Here is a 12,723-nt window from a genome sequence, read left to right as displayed (position 1 = left end):
AATTTTGGACTAGCTGCAGGCGTGCCAAGGAGGCTTGATTTAGCCCGACATACAGCGCGTTGCAGTAGTCCAGACGTGTGGTAATAAAGGCGTGAATGACGCGCTCCAAATCATTGAACGACAGAACTGGCTTAATTCGGGCAAGCAGTCTCAGATGATAGAAGCTGGAGCTGACCACAGCATTTACCTGTTTGTCTAACTTGAGTACATTGTCAAATTTGACTCCAAGGTTGGAGACGACAGGTTTCACATAAGACTGTAGAGGGCCCATATTGGGGGGTATAATGCCAGGACCACTAGGCCCAAACACTATGACCTCTGTCTTTTTTTCATTGACACTAAGAAAGTTAAAAGCCATCCAGGTTTTAACGTCATTGAGACAATCTAGAAGTGGTGTCAGGGAGCTATTACATTCCTTTTTTAGGGGCATGTAGATTTGGGAATCATCTGCATACAGATGGTAAGAGATACCATGCTTCTTAAAAATTAGACCCAGGGGGAGAAGATAAAGGGAGAACAGTATAGGCCCAAGGATCGAGCCCTGTGGGACTCCGGAAGACAAGGGTGTGGAGGATGACACAAAATCTTCAAATTTGACTGAGAAACATCTCTCAGATAGATAAGACCTAAACCAGTCTAGGGCAGTGTCTGTGACACCAACACACTGCTCTAAACGGGAGATTAAAGTCTTGTGATCCAGGGTGTCGAAAGCAGAGGACAAGTCAAGGAGTAGCAAAATAGCAGAGTTACCTTTGTCAGTGGTCAATGGCACATCATTGAATACTCTCAACAACGCTGACTCGGTACTGTGAAATGCCTTGAAACCAGACTGAAAGACATCAAAAATATTGTGTTCCTGTAAAAAAGACTGTAATTGAAATAAAACAGTTTTCTCAAGGATTTTGGAAATGAAAGGAAGCTTTGAGATTGGTCTGTAGTTTGCCAAGACGGAGGTATCGAGACTGTTTTTTTTTGATTAGTGGTGTCACAACTGCTGTTTTGAAATATATTGGTACAATATGAACCTCAGTTATAATAAAAGGCTTTATAATGTGTTACGATTGCATTATGAGTACTTATAACTGCAATTATACAGTGTAACACGCCAATAACAATGCTTTTATACTTGACATTAAAAATAATTGTAAAATGCTTAGGCATAGTATGTAACTTTTCCCTGTGTTTACATAAGAACACAATAAATCATTTCCCTTTGCTGACAGTTATCAGCCACTGGAGAGGTGTGCCCTCTCATTTGTTTTGGTAGATGGGGATGTTTTTAGGTTACAATACATACAGTAAAACACCAAACAGCTGATAACTGCTGGTATAGAGGGAAATGATGAGTGAAAATGTATATTGTTTTGTTATGTAAACACAGGGCAAAGTTACATACTATTCCTTTAAAGCACCCAATGACCAATTTTAGGGACTTTTAGTCACGCTATAATGCATTATAACACTGACTATAATACATTATTACATTATTATATCTATGGCAATTACAATAGCCTACAAATGATCCTTGCAAATGTGACCACCAGATGGACACTAATAATACTTTTGGATAAATCAACGTGACTACGCCACTCTCTTTAAGGGGAGAGACCCTGAACCAGCTATACATTTACTGTTACTGTTGTGACCAAATATCCCCCACTCAAGGTTAACAAGACAGACAGAGGCTTTTGTGCGTACAATCATTGGACACTTTATTTAAATAGCAGCAGAAGGTTTATAAAGAATACTGTGGGCAGGTACCAACACGTGCATTGACCGGGGTCAATAATAAGACTTTAATAATAATAACACAGCACACTGATAAGACTAATATAATCAACACTGCAAAAGGTTAAGATCAACTGCGACTTAATTTGCGCAGAATGCGCACACAATACTGATATTACACTCTTGATGCCTTAAAAAGAGGGGTGTACACCCCCAATGTTACTTTTGAATCTGCCTGGGGAAGGCAGTGGCCGTTAGCATTCTCAAAAAAATAAAAGGGAGAATGTGCATCTGAGCCTGTTTTGCAGTTGTTATTTCTGGAGTGCCGCTTTTTCCACTTCCGTATCTTTTGAATTAGTTGTCTCTGTAGCTGAGCACCCACTGCCTAACAAAATTAGGCATCCAGAGGAAGCGCACCTCCTTGTTTCTTGGACCCCTGACCAGTCTTTGTGCCAAGTTTGGCGCGCATCCGAGCAACAGTGTTGTTTAGTTTGTGACCTCCACCGTCGACCCACCCTCTAGGGAATCTTAATATAGGATGATTGTGTCAGGTAAGGACAAAAAGTAATTTGCTAAAAGCTACCTTAATTCACTGAAAATGTCAAAACGTGTGTGTTCAATCCTTGAAAGAAGATTTTAACTTTTTTGAAAGTTCAGTTGTGGTCCAACATTGAACAATTAAAGTGAATGGTATATGACCACAGTGATAAATGGTTCAAGAAATAGGCAAAGACAGATGCATGTCATTTCTTGTCATTTTGCAACCATGGCAAAGGAGGGCAGAACTGGACAAGTAAAACAGATTATCATCATCAAGAGAAAGTGCTTCAAAGAAAGAATAATAATAATAACAATAACTACTAATAACACTCCACAGCCATAATCCCTGGAAACCCTCGATCCACAGCATGGGGTCTGCAATAACCGTCAGACTTCCACCTAAATGTTTGCTCACTAATGATCAAAGTTAAGAGCTCTTGCATCCAACTAGTTCTGGTACTGCATTCCTTTAAATCCTGTCATACCCTCCATTAATCTGTCATCAAGTACATAAATCTGTCTATTTGTCTATTGTTCCTTTTGCATTCCTTAGACATAACACTTGCATGGTCTAGACTCTAGACTCTAGAGTTTCTCATCAGCATAGAATTCATGTTCACCTTAATGGAAACCACGCCTATTGAAGCGACCTTTACAAACAAAACAAATTGTTCAGCTGGTAGAACTTGTATCTCCTCCTGCATGTCCTCAAGGTACACTGTACTCAGAAATGCCAGCAATCACAATAATATTCATGTGACCCAATTGGCTAGTACAAACCCACTCACCTTTGCAGCTAAGTGGTAGGATACAAAGAGGGAATAGCTAAAAAAAAATGTCCATGGTCTTATACTGTGGCCTCCACCAGCAGGCAGATCTTCAAAAAAGGTCTCTCGATGACCCTGGTTTTGGTTTGGATGCACTCAGAGCGGACCAATCCTTTGCAGTCGGACTTAGTACTCAAAACTCGACACATCTTCCAGGATCCTCTTGGAGCTGTAGTGTCGGCAATTATGACAATATCACATGCCTTCTGTTTTTGCTCTTTTTCTGCCCATTTTTTTCACGGTGGTCCTTCGTACGCTGCTGAGACCTGTGCTCCGGGAGCACTTTTTCTAGTTTGATTTCATTTTTCTAAATAAGAAATGTGCCACGGACATGTTGATGACCCCTGCATTGGAACAATGGATAAATGAACTTGACATTGAAAACAGACACATAGTTGATCAGTGATGGCAGGATTTAATGGAGTGTAGTATAATAACTTATTTGATGCTGCATCTTCCAGTCAACAGAGGAAGAGATAGTTTCTAACAAATGCAAAATCAACACTTCAGACGCAAGGTTGCAGATTTATATTTACAAATCCACAAATATTTATACAAATCAGAACAGTTTTATTTAAATGCCAGCTTACAAGTCTTCAGCTATCTGTGGGTAAAGAAGGGTGTGGGAAGCAGACTATTTAGTAATATCAGTGGTGATTTGATTTGATTGATTTAATTGCTTGCAACCAACAAACAAATAAGGTTAAAAAGATAATCAAGGATTTAAAAATGCTGTATAGTCCTAGACTTATTGTCTTCGGCCTGGCGAGAGAGTATGTTTTACCCTCCGTCCGTCCGTCTGTCCGTCCGTCCGTCCGTCCGTCCGTCCGTGTGTCCGTCCGTCCGTGTGTCATTGTGTGTGTGTGTGTGTGTGTGTGTGTGTGTGTGTGTGTGTGTCCATGTGTCCGTCCGTCCATCCGTCTGTGAACAGCTAATCTCCGACACCGTTGGCTTGATTGCAGCCAAACTGCACACACACACTCCCTGGATGCCAATTCAGAACATTTGCCCCAAATTTTTCTCATGGGCCTGTTATAGCGCCACCAGGAGGCCGCTTTTTCCAAACACATTTTTTGACAGTACTCCTGCAGATGTTGTCCAAACGTCACGCAAATTGGTACACAGTATCTCTATAGTCTATAGTCAGTTTGCAGGAGTGCTCTGTTTTGAACAAAATGCCTCAAATCATGATCACAGCACGCAATTTCCCACTATGCCAAGGAAGAAATGCCACTTACATTTTTTCAAATCAGCCTCATGGTGGCGCTATAACAGGCCGATTCGTGTTTTTAAATGAAAAACCTTTGCCCTGCATTTTTCACATCTGCCTTTTATAGCGCCACCAAGAGGCCGACTTATGTAAAACACATTTTTTTATATTATTCCTTCCCATTTTATCCAAATTTCACGCAAATCGGTAGCCTACACATGAACTCAATAGTCATGTGATCAAGACGGATCTGTTTGATTTTACATATTCGACCCTGATTGGCTAAGATTAACAGCTAAACTTTGCAGTAGTGGCTTGTTTTGAACAAAACGCCGCAAATCATGAATGCAGCGTCTGATTGCGTTGACACTTTCCACGCACATTCACACTATGTTGAGGAACAAATGCCACCCTTTTAACATTGGCCTGTTATAGCGCCACCAGCAGGTCAAATTTAGCACATTTTTAGAACAAAATGCCACAAATCATGAATGCAGTTTCCTAGGAAGAAATGGCATCCTTTTCACATTGTCTTATTATAGCACCACCAGGAGGCCAAAATAACCCACCTGACCTGGCGGAGACCTGTGCTCCAAGGAGCACTTTATCTAGTTCTGTCTGTGTACAGCTAATCTCCAGCACCGTTGGCTTGCTCGCAGTGAAACTGTGCACACACACTCCCTGGATGCCACAGAAGAACCTCTGCCCAAATTGTTTTCACATGGGTCTTTTATAGTGCCACCAGGAGGCCGATTTTCTAAAACATATTTTTTGACAGTACTCCCACAGATTTTGTCAAAAAATCCTGCAAATCGGTACACTGTATCTCTACAGTCATTAAACGAAACGGGTCTTTCAGATTTTTCATATTCCATCCTGATTGGCTAAAAATGGCTTCCAAAGTTTCTAGGGGTGCTCCGTTTTGAACAAAATTCCTAAAATCATGAACACAGCATGCAATTACCTTGACGTTTTGCACGTACATTTCCACTATGCCGAGGAAGAAATGCCAATTGAAAATGTTCAAATCAGCCTCATGGTGGCGCTATAACAGGCCGATTCGTGTTTTTACCTATAACTGCACCGATCTGTGTAAAACTTTGTAAGCGCACTCCCTAGAGGTCAAGGAAAAACCCTTGCCCTGCATTTTTCACATCTGCCTTTTATAGCGCCACCAGCAGGCCGACTTATGTGAAAAAATATATATATATATTACTCCTTCCGATTTTATCCACATTTCACGCAAATCGGTACACATGATATCTATTCATGTGATCAAGACGGATGTGTTTGATTTTTCATATTCCATCCTGATTAGCTAAGATTTACATAAAGTTTGCAGTGGCTTGTTTTGAACAAAATGCCGCAAATCATGAACGCAGCATCCGATTGCGGTCAAACTTTGCACGCACGTTCACACTATGTTGAGGAGCAAATGCCACCCTTTTAACATTGGCCTGTTATAGCGCCACCAGCAGGTCTAATTTTGCAAAAGAATTGTTTTGAACAAAATGCGGAGATTAGCTGCTCGCAGACAGAAGGACACACGGACACACGGACACACGGATACATGGACACACAAACACATGCACGGACACACGAACACACGGACACACAGACGGACAGGGGGCAAAACATACTCTCTCGCCATGCCTTTCGGCCTGTCGGAGACAAAAATACATGATGAGTGATTAATGAAGGGCATAATTGAATGCAGTGTCACAATAGTTGAATGCAAAGGCACCTAACTTTGATCAGAGTTAGGTTGGAGGAGGTCCTAGGCTGTGGATGGAGGGTCTCCATGGATTATGATTGTGGAGTGTTATTCTAGTTGTTATTGTCATTATTGGACACTTTGAAACACTCTCTCTAAACTAAGGACACCCAGCTTTACTTAGTTCTGCCCTCCTTTGCCTTGGTAGCAAGTAGCTTCTTCTGAACCAGGGGTCATCAACATGTCCGTACATGGACAAACATGTCCTTGGCAAGACTTGTCTATGCCCATGGCACTCTTTTTTTCTTTTCTTTTTTAAATTAAAATATCGCCTATACTTTTTCATGATAATGTAAAAACATATTCTAAAATACACAATTAAATCTTAAAAGATTTGTTTAAAACATTTTGGTGACTCATAAAGGTGTGGATGACATGCACATTAATATGTTGCAGGAGATTTGTGGTATTAATTGTATGTTGTGATGCAATCATGTACGGGACATGATTGCATCAGGACAACAAGACAACAAGATTCCCTGAAAATTTCAAAACATCCGTTCAATCCTTTGTGGGATACTAGTATCTTTTACTCTTTAAGACAACGGATTAATGAAGTGTATGAGGTGTGTCTGACAATGAAACAATTAAAGTCACAGTGGAAAATGGTGCAGGAAAAGAGCAAAAACAGAAGGCATGTCGAGAAAGAGCACCAAGGCAAAGGAGGGCAGAACTGGACAAGTAAAGTTGATTTATGTAAGTTGAGAGAAAGCGTTTCAAAGTGTCCAATAATAACAATACCAATAATACCAATAATAACCATAATAACACTCCATAATCATAATCCATGGAGACCCTTGATCCACAGCCTCACCATCAGGCCTCCTCCTCACCGCTGATCAAAGTTAGGCACCTTTGCATCAAACTATTGCGACACTGCATTCTTTTCAATCCTGTCACGCCCTTTATTAATCACTCATCGTGTACTGTTCATAATTACCTGTTTACTTTCTCATCAACATAGACTACAGTATACCGGTTCGGTTCACCTTAATGGAAACCACATCTATTAAAAACTAGTTGAGCTGGTTGTACTTAATCTCTTCCTGTCCTCAAGTAAGGCCATTTTGCTCTTGCAATGTAAGATGGAAGGACTGTATGTACTGATAAGACCCACTTATTGAAATCCCAACTTACTTGATGATGCCACATTTAATGCCTGTCTCAAGACTGCCCCCTAGCTGCCAGTATACAGTGGATAACTTCTCCAGGTTTTCGAAAAGTATAGCTAACCACTTTAACCCTGATAGACGGGGCCGAAAATGGAAAATTCTGTAACCATATAGGCATTTTTGAGTAAAAGTTGGCATCCAGCATTTTTTCAAAGTTCAATGTGTCCCCAATAAGAATCCACCGGATGCCAGTGAAATAAGGGTCCCAGCTTTTTTTATTCCTCCGCCAAAGAAGATATGGTTTCACCACCACTTGTTTGTCTGAGCGTCTGTTCGTAAGCAGGATTACGGAAAAACTACTGCGCCAACTTTTATGAAACTTGGTGGAAGGGTGTAGCATGGGCTGATGATGAACCAAATTAACTTCCCATGCCCCTCGGCCATAAGGGGGCGGGGCAATGGGCGTGGTCAATCGCAAAAAGACACCCAACTCCCAAATGGCTTCACATAACGCCACAAAACGTTGTAGCAGGGATGGTCATCGCCTAAGAAAGAACGGATGCACTTTACTCATCCACTGGCTAAAAGAGGGCACGGCAACCTAACAGAGCCCAGCACAGCCCACCAGAGCCCATTATAGCCCATTATAGCCCACCAGAGCCCAGCAGTCCAGCCCAAAGTCCAGCCCACTGGGAGAATAGCCTAGGGCATGGGGGTAGTTAAATGACTGTAATAGGCTATACAGGGCTGGGTCCAGCTGGAATAGGCTAGACTAGAATGTTCTAGGCCTTACTAGACTCTAATAGGCTCTAGGCTGTACTAGGCTCTTGTCAGCCCTGTAGCCCCTTTGCACTTGAGATTAACCACTGTGTCCACGGTCAATAGTTTTACAAGGGTTTGTGTCCACCGGCAATAGTTTTACATGAAAGTTTCTAGGCTATAGTATAGTACTGCCCCGTACAACCTAACAGAGCCCAGCACAGCCCACCAGAGCCCATTATAGCCCACCAGAGCCCAGCAGTCCGGCACATTCCAGCACACAAAGTCCAGCCCACTGGGAGAATAGCCTAGGGTATGGGGGTAGTTAAATGACTGTAATAGGCTATACAGGGCTGGGTCCAGCTGGAATAGACTAGACTAGAATGTTCTAGGTCTTAATAGACTCTAATAGGCTCTATTAGGCTGTACTAGGCTCTTGTCAGCCCTTTAGCCCCTTTGCACTTGAGATTAACCACTGTGTCCACGGGCAATAGTTTTACATGGGTTTGTGTCCACCGGCAATAGTTTTACATGAACATTTCTAGGCTATTAGAGTCTAGTAAGGCCTAGAACATTCTAGTCTAGCCTATTCCAGCTGGACCCAGCACTGTATAGCCTATTACAGTCATTTAACTACGCCCATACCCTAAGCTATTCTCCCAGTGGGCTGGACTTTGTGTGCTGGAATGTGCCGGACTGCTTAGCTCTGGTGGGCTATAATGGGCTCTGGTGGGCTGTGCTGGGCTCTGTTAGGTTGTACGGGGCAGTACTATACTATAGCCTAAACATTTTCATGTAAAACTATTGCCGGTGGACACAAACCCATGTAAAACTATTGGCCGTGGACACAGTGGTTAATCTCAAGTGCAAAGGGGCTAAAGGGCTGACAAGAGCCTAGTACAGCCTAATATAGCCTATTAGAGTTTAGTAAGACCTAGAACATTCTAGTCTAGCCTATTCCAGCTGGACCCAGCCCTGTATAGCCTATTACAGTCATTGAACTACCCCCATATCCTAGGCTATTCTCCCAGTGGGCTGGACTTTGTGTGCTGGAATGTGCCGGACTGCTGGGCTCTGGTGGGCTATAATGGGCTCTGGTGGGCTGTGCTGGGCTCTGTTAGGTTGTACGGGGCAGTACTATACTATAGCCTAAACATTTTCATGTAAAACTATTGCCGGTGGACACAAACCCATGTAAAACTATTGCCTGTGGACACAGTGGTTAATCTCAAGTGCAAAGGGGCTACAGGGCTGACAAGAGCCTAGTACAGCCTAATAGAGCCTATTAGAGTCTAGTAAGGCCATTAAGTAAGTGGACATTAAAACATAGACTTAGATTCGAGAGCTAAACTTTTAGGACTAAAAGAGAAAAACAAATTGTAATGCCTTACCAAATTCTTGCATACTTTATGCTAATAAGGAAAGGTAGCATGATTGCACCATGGTAATAGATGGATTTCTGGACATCATAAACATGGACTTAAACTCTTAGATTACCTTTATAAGTTAATTAAAAGCTAAATTATAGCCTTTTCCCAGTTTTTGGCAATTAAGTTGCTCATTATGAAAATTTCTCGATATTTATGCCTAAACCGAGACTTTTACAGCTTGGCATCCGGCAGAAATGGATTCAGCGCCTAAAAATCATATAGAAAGAACTCACTTAGTACTTTTACTCAAAAATGCCTACCGCATTGTTTTCCAGGGGGGAATTTTCCATTTTCGGCCCTGTCTATGACATCCAAATTTTGTATCAACTGTATTCGCCTGGCAGTGTTGTTGTTGTTTTTCGCACCCCTCCCCCCTCTGTTCGCCTCCCCTAAATGTAATTCCTGGACACGCGGCTGGTCTTCACCTGATGCAAGTGTGACAATGGGTGGCAATAGGCCTACTCAAATTTACTGCAAAACATGTAATGAGCATGTTACTTTACGAGTAACCAAAGTTATTCAAACAAATTTTTTATGTTTTTACATTAAAAAATGTCAAAATAAAGAATTGTGCCACGGACATAGACATGTCTTGCCACGGACATGTTTGTCCGTGTACGGACATGTTGATGACCCCTGTAGAAAATGCTGCATTCATGGTCTAGAGGGCTTCAATTTTTTGGGGGTTTTCTGTGTTTATTTATACTGTACAGTAGAGATGGACAGGAAACAGGGAGAGAGAGATGGGGAGAACTTGCAGTAAAGATCGTCAGGAACGGGACTGGAACCCGCAATGCGCTATTAGGCTATATTAGAGCCTAAGTGCCCAGACCGCTAGGTCAGTGGTCCGGGCCCTCAAGGCCCCTTTCATGTCTATTTGTGCATGTGCCACTCCTGCGATTGGGTCCTATACACCTCCTGCCTCGCACCGTGACAGTGTGCATGTTGGTAAGTCAGTTTATGTGTTAGAGAGGATTTCAGATCACTAGATCACAATATTAGATCATCATCGTTAATCAAGAGTCGGGACTCCATATTTGGGCATAACAATCAACCCAGGATTCCATATTTGGACATGGTTGGCCTATTGTGACCTCATTATGATGTCTGAAGCAAGTCCGTGATCAATATCAACTTCTACCGGGACCTCTGGACTCGAGGCTAGCTAACCGTTTCACTGGACTGATTTGGAATTAACGAAGTTGGCTTAGAGATCCATATGGACCTGGGCTGACGCCTTAGGGACAGGCATCATGGACCGACCATTCGGGACTGGCAACCAGGCCTTAGATAATATTCAATTGCTCCATGGTCCTACTTTTACGAACACAGGATATGATGTTATTACCTAAAGTGCCATGGACTCTGCATGGTAGGGGCGTCCTCCTCCCTGAGCCAAGCTTGTGCCTGACTGCATAGTATAGTGTCCTAGGCTCATAATATAAAAGGCTATTATTATGCTGTGCTGCTGTTATAAACGTAGGCAATAAATGTACTGCCAGAGCCTGGTTCGAAGCCCGACAAATATGTGACAAATTCGGGCAGAAATCTTAAGCGCTATACCAGGGTGTAATTTAATGCATGAACCCTTTCGCGCCCAGGCCAGCCGTGGAGCGATATACAGACTCGGGCCGGGCACCGTTGGATGCACCTCGACCGGGTTGTACCGTCCGTCCCGGTACAACCCACTATCATTAGATTTTTTTTTAATTGGTGAGAAGTTGTGAATCTACAAAAACTACAGACCTCTCAAAACAAACTAATCAGTCTACTACTAGACCTCACACCTCGGACTCACCTCCCCTGCTCATTACGCTAGGGTGGGATGGCTCAGGGTAGAGGACAGATTAGTACAGAAACTTGTTTTCAAGATACTCAAGGGACCAGTGTTTGCTCACCTCAAAGTTAGGAGCCCTTGCATCAAACTAGTTGTGACACTGCATTCCTTTTAATCCATGCCCTTCATAAATCACTCATCTGTTTTGACTCTCAAGTGTATTTTTCTATTGTTCCATTGGCATTCTTTACATAACACCTGCATGCATGGTCTAGGAGTTTCTCATCAGCATAGAATTCCTCTTCACCGTGACAAACAAAAAACTAGTTTGGCTGGTAGAACTTGGATCTCCTCCTTTCCTCAAATTACACTGTACTCTGAAATGCCAGTAATCTCTATGATAATCATGTGAACTTTAATACACACCCACTCACCTTCGCAGCTAAGTGGCCCTTTTGCGATGAAAGCACTGTGTGTACTGATCAGGGCCGTGCAGAGGACACTGAAGGGGCAGGTGCTCAAAGTTTAGAAAAGGGCACATCTGCGCGCGTAGCATATTGTAGGCTGCTTACGTAGCTGCCAGGGCATGTTTTTGGGTGTGTAGCGAGGTGGAAAGGACAATGGCCGCGTTTCCCAAAGAGATGCTGCTTAGGGATGCTGCGTAGGTTCTTACAAAGGGTCTACGTGCGTCCACACGGACTGCGCAGTACCTTAGCAGGCACGTAAGAGCCGGGTTTTCCTAAAGCGATTTCAGGTTGTGCATAGCCTACGCAGCTAGCGTAAGAGCCTCCTACACAGCTGGGACCCGGCCAAACCTGCACTCTACCCTCATTAGTAGAAGCTGGTTGTGCGCTAAACTGGCTTCGGGAAACAGCACCAAGAGCACAGCGTTACGTGTCTGCTAAACTAGCTTCGGGAAACAGCACGCACGTAGCCTACTCCTGGGAGAGGCTTTGTAGCCTAATGCTGTCCTACGCAGCAGTTTGTTACGAGCGCCTAGTGTTAATGTGTGTGCAAAGTTTCACAGCAATCGGACACTGCGTTCATGCCATGAGGCATTTTGTTCAAAATGGGCCATGCACTGCAAGCTTTGGTAGCCAATCTTAGCCAATCAGGATAGAATATGAAAAATCGGACATGCAGATCTGTCTTGATGACATGACTAGTCCAGCGTTTTTGCGCAATATTTTTTTATGGAATTGTGCACTTTACGATAAAAGCATGAAATTTGGCACACAGTTAGGGCATGCCATAAGGAAACATTTTTGCCCTTGCCATCTCATGAGCTTCTAAGTTACGGAAAATGTTCCCAGTTCCAAAAGCAACCCTCAGCTCAGTCAAGTGGAGGCGTTGGGCTGCCGTTACTGCCAGGACCAGCACATCCGTGTCTACTGTGCGTATTGTCACCTTGCTATACCCTTCCTTCACAGCATATTCTAAGTGTAATATGACACGAGTATCAGCCTCCTCATGTACAGTACTGTAGTTAGTTTGGTAGTTACTAGCATCCTCATCCTTGAAAATGTAAGATTAGTCACCAGAATCAAGATCCTAGCTGGTCTAGAA

General features: G+C 42.9%; 1 protein-coding gene across 1 annotated transcript in view; it reads left to right on the top strand.

The window, feature by feature from the left end:
* LOC311055347 (GTPase IMAP family member 9-like) overlaps positions 1-12,723 on the top strand; it is a 31,351-nt gene that overhangs the window by 14,911 nt on the left and 3,717 nt on the right. The gene's annotated exons all lie outside the window — the stretch shown is intronic.

The sequence above is a fragment of the Gymnoscopelus microlampas genome (genome assembly GCF_963454915.1).
Source record: "Gymnoscopelus microlampas genome assembly, chromosome: 11".
In the NCBI taxonomy this organism is placed as follows: domain Eukaryota; kingdom Metazoa; phylum Chordata; class Actinopteri; order Myctophiformes; family Myctophidae; genus Gymnoscopelus; species Gymnoscopelus microlampas.
Note: the sequence above shows the minus strand (reverse complement) of the source record. Positions and strands in the feature narration are given on the sequence as shown.